This window comes from Myotis davidii, unplaced genomic scaffold (genome assembly GCF_000327345.1).
Source record: "Myotis davidii unplaced genomic scaffold, ASM32734v1 scaffold148, whole genome shotgun sequence".
NCBI classification, from domain to species: Eukaryota; Metazoa; Chordata; class Mammalia; order Chiroptera; family Vespertilionidae; genus Myotis; species Myotis davidii.
In genome coordinates this window covers 880,108-892,924 of record NW_006299479.1, presented here as the reverse complement: position 1 = coordinate 892,924, position 12,817 = coordinate 880,108, and the positions used below count along the sequence as shown (strand labels likewise).

Sequence of the window (12,817 nt, the reverse complement as noted above, 5' to 3'; positions counted from 1 at the left end):
GTCATGGCATTTGTAATCTGGAAAGTAAAACAAACAAACAAAAAACTCTCTCTTTTTCATTTTATGAAGAGGACAATCCCATTAGGATACAGAACACACTTGTCAAACTAACTGCTATATAAACACAAAACACACACCCATAAAAAAAAATTAGACCTTTTATTAACATTCATCTAGGGCTGTGGTTGGCAAACTGTGGTGCAAGAGTCATATGTGGCTCTTTGGCCCCTGGAGTGTGGCTCTTCCTAAGCCTTAGGAGTACCCTAATTAAGTTAATAACAATGTACCTACCTATATAGTTTAAGTTTAAAAAATTTGGCTCTCAAAAGAAATTTCAATCGTTGTACTGTTGATATTAGGCTCTGTTGACTAATGAGTTTGCCGACCACTGATCTAGGGCATACTAAATATAACCTTAAGTCCTCTGTAGATCAAGGCAAGAGATATGTAAAAAATATTTCCACTGATTGATACATGAGAAAGACAACAGTGAAAGAACTGAATACAAACAAATCTCTAAGCACAGCTTACAGGATAAACTACTCTAAAATTCCACATACAACAAGTATGATAAGCTCAGCAATTAGGTGCTGGACAGAGGCTGTGTTGCCCCTGAAGACCTACCTGTGGGACATGGACATGGACATGAACGTGGAAGTCAGCGATACTGATGATCCCGACCCTATGTGAACCTAGGCTAATGTGTGTGTTTGTCTTCGTTTTCACAAAGGAGTTTAAAAAGTAAGTAAATAAATAAATATATAAAATTTTATAGCAAATGAGAAAACTAGTTAGTAAAATTATCGTTTGAGGAACAGAAGTCTGGAATGCTGTCAACAATCTCATGAGACTTCCACTGAGGAGGCAGAGTGGGAGTTTGGTTTTAGACAGTCAAGTGCTTATAAAACATTTCAACAGAGGAGACTGCAATGCAGCTACGGGTCTTAAGGTCAAAGTCTACCAAATATGCTGGATTAGGGACATAAAAATGATAACGCCACTTCCGCAGAAAAAGGACCTCAACAATAAAGCACCAACGATACTTAGACAAAAGCAAAGCACTCCGACTTATATTCAATTTTCCAGTTCTAGTGTTAAAATGTGACATGTGCCCCAATGTAACTGCTTCCATATTAGATATGACAGATTTTTCACCTGCAATCTCTCTTCAAACCTGAGACGAACCCAACCGAACCAGTCTTTCCAGTAGTTAAAGGCTTTAACAGTATGACACACAGTATCTCCAACACAAATCTTTATGACACCAATATCCAGTTTACAGAGCTACCCTCACGGCAGCTCAGTGAGCCACAGTGAACTTTGACATGGAGAAATGGGGCACTGGGTGTCTTAAATTACCCCAGTAAAACGTTTCTCTAGCAAAGCCAAAGAATTTTTTCTTTCTCATCATACTTCACCTACTCTAGAGTTCTCTAAATCTGGTCTCAGAAACCTCCTAGACTGTTTTGAACTAATTTCTCAGGACATTAAAGAAAGATGATCGGTGCCCATTAATGGCCTCAGCATTACGCTTATTTGATTACATGCATCACATTCTAAGATCTGTAGCAAATTCAGAGTCAAGCTGACAGAACGAGAGGGTAGGGGTGGGATGCGTAATACCTGCAGAGGTTGTCCTGATCAAACCCAGGATACAGTCAAGTATGAGTGTAATGTGTAGCATGTCAAATGGATTTTCACAATTGTACACAAATCCTTCTTTGCTCAAGGTTTTCAAACACAGATTAAATGACCAATTGGTAGAAAGTTAACAGAGGGGGACAGAAGCACAGGCAACTGATATTTAAGAGTTTCTTATCACCTCCCAAATTCTAAGTCCCTATTGTATACTTTGAAATACTGTGAGCATCGGACCCCAGAGCAAGTGGACCCCATTGTACCCGTCTCCCCTCCCATCTATCTGCAACTAAGAGGACCTTTATCCCACAACCCAGGGTCCTCTGCTCAGTGAAGGGATTTCCTGAAAGGTGCCCACGGCTGTACATCTGCAGGTGAGTGTGTTGGCACGTGGAGGGAAGGCAGAATGGTAAAGAGACAGAACAGAACCCACAACCCTGACTTCCTAGGCACCTCAGGTGAACCCACAGCCCCAACCAACATGGCAGCAGTTGGGGGAGTCAGGGTATAGCCCTACCACACAGCCCAGCAGAGGATAAGAGAGGCAGCAGCAGCCACAAACAGCACCCATACCTGGCTCTCTCCCCAGTTACGGGAGTGCTCAGACCAGGGGAGCCCTGGGAGCAGCAGTGAAGATGTATCTCCAGCCTCCTGGCTACATCGCTGCAGTTTCAGCAGCCACAGGAAATAGGTGGCAGCAGGTGTGGGGGCTGCACCTTGCAAACTGGGCTCCCTTCTCAACTGCCACACACCCCCATCACAGTGGTGGCACGCCGAGACCAAGGTGAACTAGACACAGCTATTCCCTTAGAGGTATACTAGAGGCCCGGTGCACGAATTTGTGCACAGGTGGAGTCTGGCCAGCCAGCCCCAATTGGGGCCAATCGGGGCCGGCTGGCCAAGGGGAGGGGCCGCAGGCAGTTGGCCAGCTGGCCCTGCCCCCGATCAGGGTGGGGGAGCTGATCATGGCCACAGTGCACATCAAAGCAACTGGTCATTCTGGCGTCCTGGTCATTCTGGCTTTTATATATATAGATATAGTACAATTTGTATTTCCATTATCCTGCTGACTGCCATTTAGAGAGTTTCCAAGTTTTTATTATTACCATCAATAAATTCACTGAAAAATCTCATTCAGTGCCTCACTGGGCACGAGGGAGAGAACTCTGGCATTCTCAATCAGGAGTAGGATCACTGGGTTGTAGAGTATTTTGCTTTCAGCCATATTTCTTTTTATTTATTTCAATTATTGACTGATTTTAGAGAGAGAGGAAGGGAGCGAAAGAGAAAAAGAAACATCGATTATTTATGCATTCATTAGCTGATTCTTATATGTGCCCTGACCAGGGATCAAGCCCACAACAATAGCTCATTTATACTCACTTTGTGTTAGCATCACTCTCTGAATGATTTAAACTCAAAATATAAACCAGTATCTAATCACTAGAATTCAGTCCATAATAGTTTTTCATAGAATGGTATATTAAATAAAATCTATTTTCTCTCCCATTACATTCATGTAATGACTTCTAAATGGAATAAAGGTTATCAGAATAACGATACTTTATACTTTTCCTCTCTTCTCTAATTTCCCAGATCTAATTTTCAAGATGACCTAATACTCATATTTCAATCCATTTTCCTTAGTGTATCTGGTACTATCTTGAAATATCTAAATACATAGCTTTTGTATGTGGTAAAAATATTCAGTAAGCATAAAATGCTAGCAATTCTAGTTGATAATTTAGAAATACATCCTTGAACCAACCGCCTAGTAATTGAAAGCTTTTATACCTTCCCAATAAGAAATAAAAGTCTGATGCAGGCCGTCCGTCCAATCATGCCTCATACCGACCAGGCATGAGCAAGTGAAAATGTGAAGATAAAGGTTTTAGTCCTGATTCTGCCAAAAACTTGCTGTAAGATTTTAGACAGGGCAATTAACCAGATTAGATCACAGGTTAAAAATAGAAAAAAAAAGGAATTTCGCCAAGTAATTCATGAATTCTAGCTGTCAGCTGAAAAATCATGAAACACTGAGAAAGTATAAAGCATGTGAAGCTCTAAGGTCTGTGGAAAATACCTTTGTTTTAGGAAAATCTATCAGGAGGGAAAAAGGCCACCATTTAAAACTTCATTGGCAGGCAGTGTCAAAAACATAAATTAGGCTAAGACATCTTGGAAAGGGCTGGCATAAGAACTTAAGATAGAAAGGTCATTTAAAATGCTACTGTTTCATGTATAGTATATTAGGCTTAGCACTTTTTAAATTAAATTATGCATTTTTCCCCAGGAAAACTTAAAATAGTAGTAAGGAGCCCTTTTATAACTAATTCACACAACATACTTATACTATTTCCAGGACTTGGTGCGTAATCATACTATCTTCTTTAATTGTTAAAGCCATTTGCAACTGTTGTTCATGCCACACAATACGCCACTGTATGTTTCCTTGATTTATTTGCTAGGAAGACCTTGGTGAACAATATAATGGTCATTTATAATATTACTAGAGGCCCAGTGCACAAAATTTGTGCACTTTATTTTTTGAAAGCCTACTGTGTGCCGGGTGATGGCCTATCATGTAGTATGTCAGCCTTAACAGTCCCCTGGAGGCCTGCAGTGTTAAAAATTGAGGCACTGACAGGCATGCCTCCGAGATGTTGAGAGTTTGGTTCCAGACTACCCCGCAGTTAAGCGAGTTGTATTCTTGTTGGTGGAGGGTCTTTCATTCGTAAAAAATGCAGCACCTGTGAAGCACAGTACAGGGAAGCTCGGGAATAGGAGGTATGCCTACAGGGAATTGTACAGGAAGTCTAAGTCATGCGCTTAATGTGGCGGAGTCCAGTTGTATCTGACACCTCTTACATCCTCTCAGATGGCTCTGACATCTATATTCTGGTAATACAATAATTGTAATTTCTCATATAATTAGTGTAATTTTGATCATCCTTTACTGACTCTAATCTCCATGTGTCCAGGACATTGTCTGTTCACTGTAGCACACTTAGCCCCGAGCGTAAGTCAAAAATAGAGTAGATGTTCACTACATATTTGCTGAATGTAGAGAACAGTAGTAGGTGCTTAACAAAGAAATAGCAGTACAAGGCAGGATGTTATAGATGTCACTAGAGGCCTATGCACGCAATTGGTGCACTCGGGGGAGTCCCTCAGCCTGGCCTGTGCAGTCTGGGACCCCTCGCTCCTTACTGCCCAGAGGCCTGCAGTGGAGGCAGGAGAGGCTCCTGCCAGGGATGCTGAGCTCTCCAACCTTGAGCCTGGCTTCTGGCTGATAGGTGCTCCCCCTGTGTGAGCGCACTGACCACCAGAGGGCAGCTCCTGCATTGAGCGTCTGCCCCCTGGTGGTCAGTGTGTATCATAGCAACCGGTTGTTCCACTGTTTGGTCAATTTGCATATTAGCCTTTTATTATATAGGATTTCTCTATAGATGCCGTATGTTTTATAGAGGTTAATTTTTAATGAGGTTTAAGAATCCACTCTAGGAAGAGAGAAAAAAAGGTAAACATTATCTATGTAGGTTCTGCCTTTGGGGAACTTGCATCCCGCCAGGGCAGTGCTCAATGGAAACCCCTCCCACCTCTCGGGGAACTGCTGCGTGTAATCTAAGCTTCAGAGCAGGAATTCAGCAGCTTCAGCCTTAGATGTCATCTCTCCTCACCCCTCAAGATGTCCAAGAAAGTCTTTAGGAAAATTTGAGTGTTAAATCTTGATATGCGGCTGAAGTGATTGTGGAAGAAAGTACATAATCATTTTTATCACTGTATTATGAGCAGCTTGGGAGGAGAAGAGACGCACAATTCTCCAACCGGTGCCGTAACAGCTGCACGCGACTCCCGGGGACGTCTCTGGGGCCAGCCCAGGGATGAGGCTCTGGAACGGGGACGGCTCTGATATCTGCACATTCCATCCTCAGAGGGAGGACACCAGGTATTTGAGAAATGTCATGTCCACCCAATGCTGAACTAAAAATAACACCTCAGTAATGGCTCTTGGCTGAAAAACTAGGAAGCTACTAACAATCACATTAATCAAATCGGCATCCACTTACTCATGAGAGAGAAGAGGAGGCATTTCCAAAGCCCTTTAAAAAAAAAGATATTTTTTTATTGATTTCAGAGAGGAAGAGAGAGGGAGAGAGAGAGAGAGAGAGAGAGAGAGAGAGAGAGAGAGAGAGAGAGAGAAACATCAATGATGAGAGAGAATCATTGATCAGCTGCCTCCTGTAGGTCCCGTACTGGGGATGGAGCCCACAACCCGGGCATGTGCCCTGGGCAAGAATCGAACTGTGGCCTCCTGGTTCGTAGGTCCACACTCAACCACTGAGCCACTCGCAGGGAGGGCTAAAGCCCTTGCTAACTGAAATGCAAATGGATGACAGCAGGGATCCACAACACAAATCCATAGTAAGTTTTAGAGAAGAACCAGTCACTTGGAAAAAGAAAAGCAGAAAGTGAGCAACTACTAGTCATTGTTTCTTTAGATTTTCCAGCACCACATGTAGCCAGACACACTGGTGGCTAAATAAAATACCTGGGTATTGGAATAAAAATGGACCTTTCTTCTGCTCACTTAAGGATGAAACCAAAGCATATCATGCTGATGCTCTTCCTAGAATACATAGAGTGATAAATTATAGAGACAGCGTGCTACGTCAGACTTTAGAAGTCACCGTTCCCTGGGGAAACCGGTCACAGGTTAAAACACTCTTGTTATTTACATAATACATTTGCTTTTCCTGGAGCTACACATTTCAGTAATAAATATCAAAGAAGGTTCAAATTTAGCTTGCGTGCCTTTTTAGGGAGATATAAAAAAGCTATACATTTTCCACAGTAAAACTGATACTGATTTTTATTTTAAATTAAACATTTAAATAACAAGTGATTGGTGTTGTTCCTTAACTTTATAAAAAGAGCAAAGTAAAAACAAAATTTAACGTGGTGACTTTACCACCTCAGTTATATAAGACTGACTAACTGCACTTCTAAATACAGAACAAAAAGGATTTGCATTTGAGCAGAGGCGAGTAGGAGGAAACAAGATGTGGGTATGAATTCCTGACACTCAGATCCCAACACTGGGAGGATGAATATGACACAGGCGATGCAAGCAACTCTGCCAGGGATTTTAAAATGATCCGGGTTCCTATTTTTCTAAGATGAACTCGCACTGTTTGACAAAAGTTTAAAAACCAGTACTACCCCAGGAAGACATGTATATACAAGTTTCCTCTTATGAAATTTACCTGAAAACTTAGAACCTTAAGTTTAACAGTGTGAAAACTCTGTCTTGAATTTTTTTTTTAATTAGACTAAAATCATATTCCCTTTGATGTCACACACTCTTGCACTTCGTTAAGCTGTGGAGTCTGGTGTAGAACGCGGCCTGGTACGTGGGTTTTGTTTGCTTCTAAGGGTTGGGTTTGTTTCTTTTCCTTTTTTTTTTTCTTTCAGGAGCTGGAGGGAAACGTTTCTATATTTGAGAGCATTGAACTGATGATGAAGACTCTACGGAAAGCAAACGTCTTGGAATCTGCCCTACGCAAGACCTCACCTTTCGCTTGGGGAACAAGGACATGGACTTCTGCAACAGACAGACCTGAGGGTTTGAATCCTTAGCTTCCTAATTTGCAAGGTCTTGAGCAAATTCCCTAGTTAAGCCTCAGCTCCTGCAAATGCACAGTGAGAATGACAACCATAATACACACCACTCGGGGTTATTGTGATGCTTTCATGAAGTTACAAATAGGCCAAGCGCTCACTCAGGAAGTGCGGATCCACAGGGGTGATTTTGATGACTGCAGCTGTTCTTGACCTTTGGTCTGCGAACCTGTAGGATCCTGCATGGCACAGAGCTAACCAGAACCCAAGGCTTTGCAAACCAGGTTCCATGGGCCCTGGGTGTCCCTCCTGAGTCAGGGCTGGGACCATCGGGAAGGCGCGCACACAGTCATTTTCCAGCCCTTCCTCCTGTCATGCTCTTCAATGTGAACTAAACCTCAGAAACCGCAGGCTTCTGCTCTTTTCCACTGAATAAAGTATTAATTACTACACGATACTGTAAAAGAGGTAAGTTCTGGTCTCAGACCATGAACCTGAGCTACAAGTGTAGAGGGTCTTTTTAAGCTGACAATGAAAAAGAGCTCTAAAATTTGAAATCCCCCCATTTACGGTTTTGAAAATTAAAATACTGGTATCATTTAAACAGTAGAACTTTTCTGGCAGGGGTGGGGAGGGGTGCTCAAATTCTTAACAGGGCTGACCTGTGATTGATTCAGAGAAAACTCTGGTGTCCCTGCTATGTTCCCGAAAGGGCTAAAGAAGGTCCAGAGAGACGCGGACTGCTACCCCAGTGGCAGGAAATCCCTGCAGGAAGAAACAGACTAGCACAAGTATTTCATGGACAGAGCTGGCGATCCTCACCAATGCCAACGAGGAAAAAACACACAACATGGGAGGTCACAGGGCAGAAGGGTTACTTCCTCCTGCTAATTTGAGCAGCCTCTTTAGTAAATCCGTGCTGCCTGTCCTACACGAACCCACCAGGAAAAGCTTTAAATATGATTTGTACCGGTGGCTTGTGAAGCACACAGGTAGGCTCTTTTCATCATAAAAACGGTCGTGCATTAACTTAAGATCTAGAAAACATTAAGAAAGAAAAGCTGATTTCTAATAGAAAAATGGGTAATGCCCAACTAGGAGAGAGATACATTGCCCAGTACGTATGTGGTACAACCTACTTCAAAGAAATAGTGATCCCTCTACAAGCATGAAGGCTCAACTATGCAATTTCTAGACATTCCAAACACTCACCAACCATTCACTTAAAAGCAACCAAGGACACATGTGCCCAAATAAAATGCAAAAACAGTCACCGTGAAACGTTCCGAATGCTGTTGGAGGGAAGGTCTGAATTTAGTTGAGGCAGCCTTACCTTTTGCTGTGGCACAGGTTTGAGGATCAATACTTAAGATTATTCCAAATGACTGCACTCAGCAGGGACTCGCTGGGAAACAGCAGCTCTGCAGTCTATGCAGCCGCCGACAGAAGGAAGCGTGATCGCCTGCTCAGACCTTTCCAAGTCAGACCCCACAGGCTCTCAGGCTCCGGCTCGGTCTGTCGCCAGACCCCCCCATCGGCGGCTTTTAGTTCCTAGGAAGCCTCGCCCCCTGTGTGGGGGGTAAGAGCTCCTGCCTGCAGGGCTGAGTCCTCCCTTCTCAGCAGGTCCTGCCTTGCAGCCTCCCTGCAAGCGCCCCGCCCGCCTGCACTCCCACTGGCAAAACAGGCTGCTCCAGCCCAGCCCCACCCCTCCCCTGGGCCTCACCAGGTGAACTTCCTGCTCAGAACCCCCAGCAGAACTTGACATTCGGTGTTGTTTTTACTCTTTTCAAAGCTACACCATTCGGTCGGGAGAAGTGGACCCAGGGAAAGTGACGGCACTGAAGGCCCCAATAAATGAGAGAAGCCATGGACCGTGCAGGAAGTATTGCCAGTAAAAGGCTGACTCCTGACACTGGCAGCAACAGGCTGAGAAAACATGCCCTTTAATATCTTTGCTGGTGATAAGCTGCGGTTGTTGTTCTAAAACATGTTTTAAAAAGCGTCAATTCATACTGCCTCTGTGTGAAAAATCCTGACAGACAGCACTCACTTGAGCATCTCAGGGTAAAATATAATAGTTTTGGGTGTTTTTTTCAGAATTGAAAATCTAGAAACAAATTTTCCTGAGTATGGCCTCCACCTTTACACACTGACCAAATGTTAAAAGTGTAACTTGACTTATGTAAATACTTAAGAGAGTCAATATTTATACGAGGCACTGTTAACCCTATTAGAATTACTTGAAGAAATAAATGAATTGGAAGAGGTTTACGTATTTGCTGTTCCAAATGACTTTTTACTAACACCCATGCAAATCCACACTGAGGAACTTGTTTTTGATAAACACAGTAGCGTTGCACGGTGCCAGGCACGATCCACGCACTAGACGAACAGTCTTCATTACAACCCTAGGAAGCCGATTCCAACATCCCAAACCAGAGGGGAGGAAGCCAAGACAGAGGGATCCAGCCACTGCCAGGCCTCACAGGTAGGAGCTGCCTGATTCAAGATCTTTAGGGTCCTTCTCAGGACCCTGCCAACATCTCCCGCTACAGATCAAACTCCCTCTTTCCTTCCTCTCTGAATACAGCTCTGAATACAAAATTGTCTATAAATGGTAGGGCACAATGGGGAAAAAACAGTGAATTGATGTGATTTTAAAATATGAAAGGCCACAGAGAACTCTACTATGCGGCAGGAACAAAAAACATGTTAATTCTGACCAACGCAAAGGCTGTGGAGGTTCCCATTTTGCTGTGTATACGAAATGAGGCGCTTATGTTTATTCAGAGTGGAGAACTCAAAGCCCCCCTTCTTTTGTGAAAATTTAAATAAAAAGCACCCCTCCTCCCACCCTTTTCTTGGTCAATACTAGAGACTGCAAGGGAGGGGGGGCAGGGCAAGGGGAAAGAAAAGAGAAAGCTGAAGAAAAGGCAGAAAGGAGGAGGAAGAGGGGGAAATCCATGCTGTAGAAAAGCTGTCCTGGGAACACTTAGCACAACTCATCATCCCCTCATATAACCCAACATACAAACACAGGGTGGGATAAATCAACTCCACCATGGTCTGCAGAACTACTTAATAACAGTAACTTGAACTTGAACCCCAAAAGGCTGCACTCTCTCTGCCACCTAGAAATGCGTGGTAAGAAAAATGGTTGTGCAAAGCTGTTGACATTGGAGCATGGTCTGTAGTCTAGCTCACCAGGATTGAACAATGCCGGCTTTCTGGTTTTGATACTGTGCTGTATATGTAGTTGTGTGAGTGTGACAACTGGGAGAAGTTGAGTATATGGGAGCTCTGGGCTGCTTTGGCGACTTCCTCTGAGACTATCATTAGTTCAAAATGAGAAGCTAAAATATATGGCGGACTGAAAGGCACTCTGCTCTGTCACTGAGTAGCTGCCGATGGCACAGGAGAGATCACTTGTTATTTTTCTCTCATATTTAGCGAACTGTGTGGGTCCCGTGAAGGACTGTGTAACTTCCACCACCAGAGAACGGGCTCAGACTCCGTGACTTTGAACTCTCTCTGCCTGATGGCATTTCACAGTGTAATCGTGCATGGAGACCAGGCTTCCTCATTAGTGTTTATGTTTGTGAGACTCATCCATAGAGCCGTACCCCTTTCCAGTGCCCCTGGTGTGCAGAAGTCCACTGAATGGGCATGCCTTTCTTTACCCACTCCTCTACGGACATACCTTTGAGTTTTTCTTGTTTTTTGACAATTAGGAAGAAGGCTGCTAGGAACATTCTATAAAGACCTAAGAGTGTATAAAGAATGTTTGTCCCACCAGCAGGGTATGAGAATTCCCACGGACTTATATATCCTTACCAACTTCTGGTGTTGCTACTCTTAAATGTTAGCCATTCTGGTGGGTGTGTATATGAAGCAATAAAGTATTAACTTGCATTTCCCTAAAGATTAACGATGTTGAACATCTTATCACATGCTTATTGAGCATTTGGGACATTTGCTGTGAAGTACCTGTGCAAGTTTTCACTCATTTAAAAAAAATCAGTGTATCTGTCCTCTTCTTATTTGCTTCTTTCCACAGCTTGGTTGCCTGACTTTTCTCAGATATGTGCACTGCCAGTATGTTCCCACTTTGTGATTTGCCTTCCTCACTATCTTCATAGCATATTATGACAGTGGTCTGAACTTTAATTTTAATTACTAAGCTTTTCCATTATATCTAACTTAAGATCATGAAAATATGGCCTGAGGATAGTCTACTGCATTATCTTTCAGTAGTTTTATCTTTCATATACAGATGTATAATTCTCCTGGAAAGGATTTTGTGTACGGGGTTAAAGAAGAACCAGATATAAAATCTGCCCAGGTGACCTAACACCATTTACTGAAATGACTGCCTTTTGACAACGCTGGCCAACGCCGCTTCTATTATAAATCAGGATCTGTGTACACAGGCTGGTTTCTGAACTCTGTTCTGTTTCACGGATCTAACTGTCAATCCTTATGTCAATACCAGTATCTTAATTACTGAAGCTTTCACAATAAATCTTGGTGTCTATTATAGTAATTGTCCCACTTTCTTGTTCTTCCAAATGGTCTGGAGTACTTCCGGCTCTGCATTTCCATCTACATTTTAGAATCAGTTTTCAATTTCCACAAAAATCCCAACTTGAAAGCTTGGGGCATTTATCAGCAACTATGCCCTCCTGGGCTCTGAGCTCCAATTTTTGTCCCCCCACCTCCCTCCCTGCAATGACTCTCTCTACTCTACCAGCAGATACAGGAGGGAAAGAATGTCTCCATCATCACACTCCTCCGATTTCCTTCTGCTTAACCTTACTCAGCGCCTGCTTACTGCCTTATTGATTCTCAAATGCTTCAAAGAGAGAATTTCATTTCAGTCCAAATTTGCTAACCCTTCTCAAGGAAGGTTTGTCTGAATTCCCTAGTCCTTCATTTTTAGAAGTTCATGCCTCAAGAGTAAGCTTTGCTTTTCTTCTGCCTTCACCTTTTCTCCCCACTTCCTCACTCTCTCCGTCCCTCTCCCGACTCCACGTTCTTTCTTTGCGGAGGAAAAGGTAAATAATGTCAGAAGATGGGAGAATTCATCTTTGGAGACTATAAAAAAGACCCAATGTTGATCCTAGAAATGAAATACATGAGCTGAGAATGTAAGAACTTATTAGGTGCCTTGAGAGATGCCTGCACAGAGGAAAGGGTCAGTGAACTCTAAGACAGGTCACTAGAAAGTACCCAAACCTGAAAGAGAGGATGTGTGAGTCATTATCAAAGGACATAACTGACAACTGACGTGTAAAAGAACAGGGAGACAGAGAATTGCACAAAAGAAATAAATGAAGAGATACTAGTTGAGAACATGAAGAACTTGAAGGAAGAAATCAATAAGTAGACCAGTAAACTCCCAGCAGGACACGGCGACCCATTAATTTTATTTTTACGTCCACAAATAATTGAACATTTGGGAACGTTAAGAAGAGCTCCAAAGGGAGATTGCTTCCTGTCGCCCTTGTTGTGCCGGAATATAGGGAGCTTTGCATTTCAGTATCAAACTGTAACTCCA

General features: G+C 43.0%; 1 protein-coding gene across 1 annotated transcript in view; it reads right to left on the bottom strand.

Moving 5' to 3' along the window:
• Window positions 1-12,817, bottom strand: part of ARHGAP32 (Rho GTPase activating protein 32) — a 104,460-nt gene that overhangs the window by 22,706 nt on the left and 68,937 nt on the right.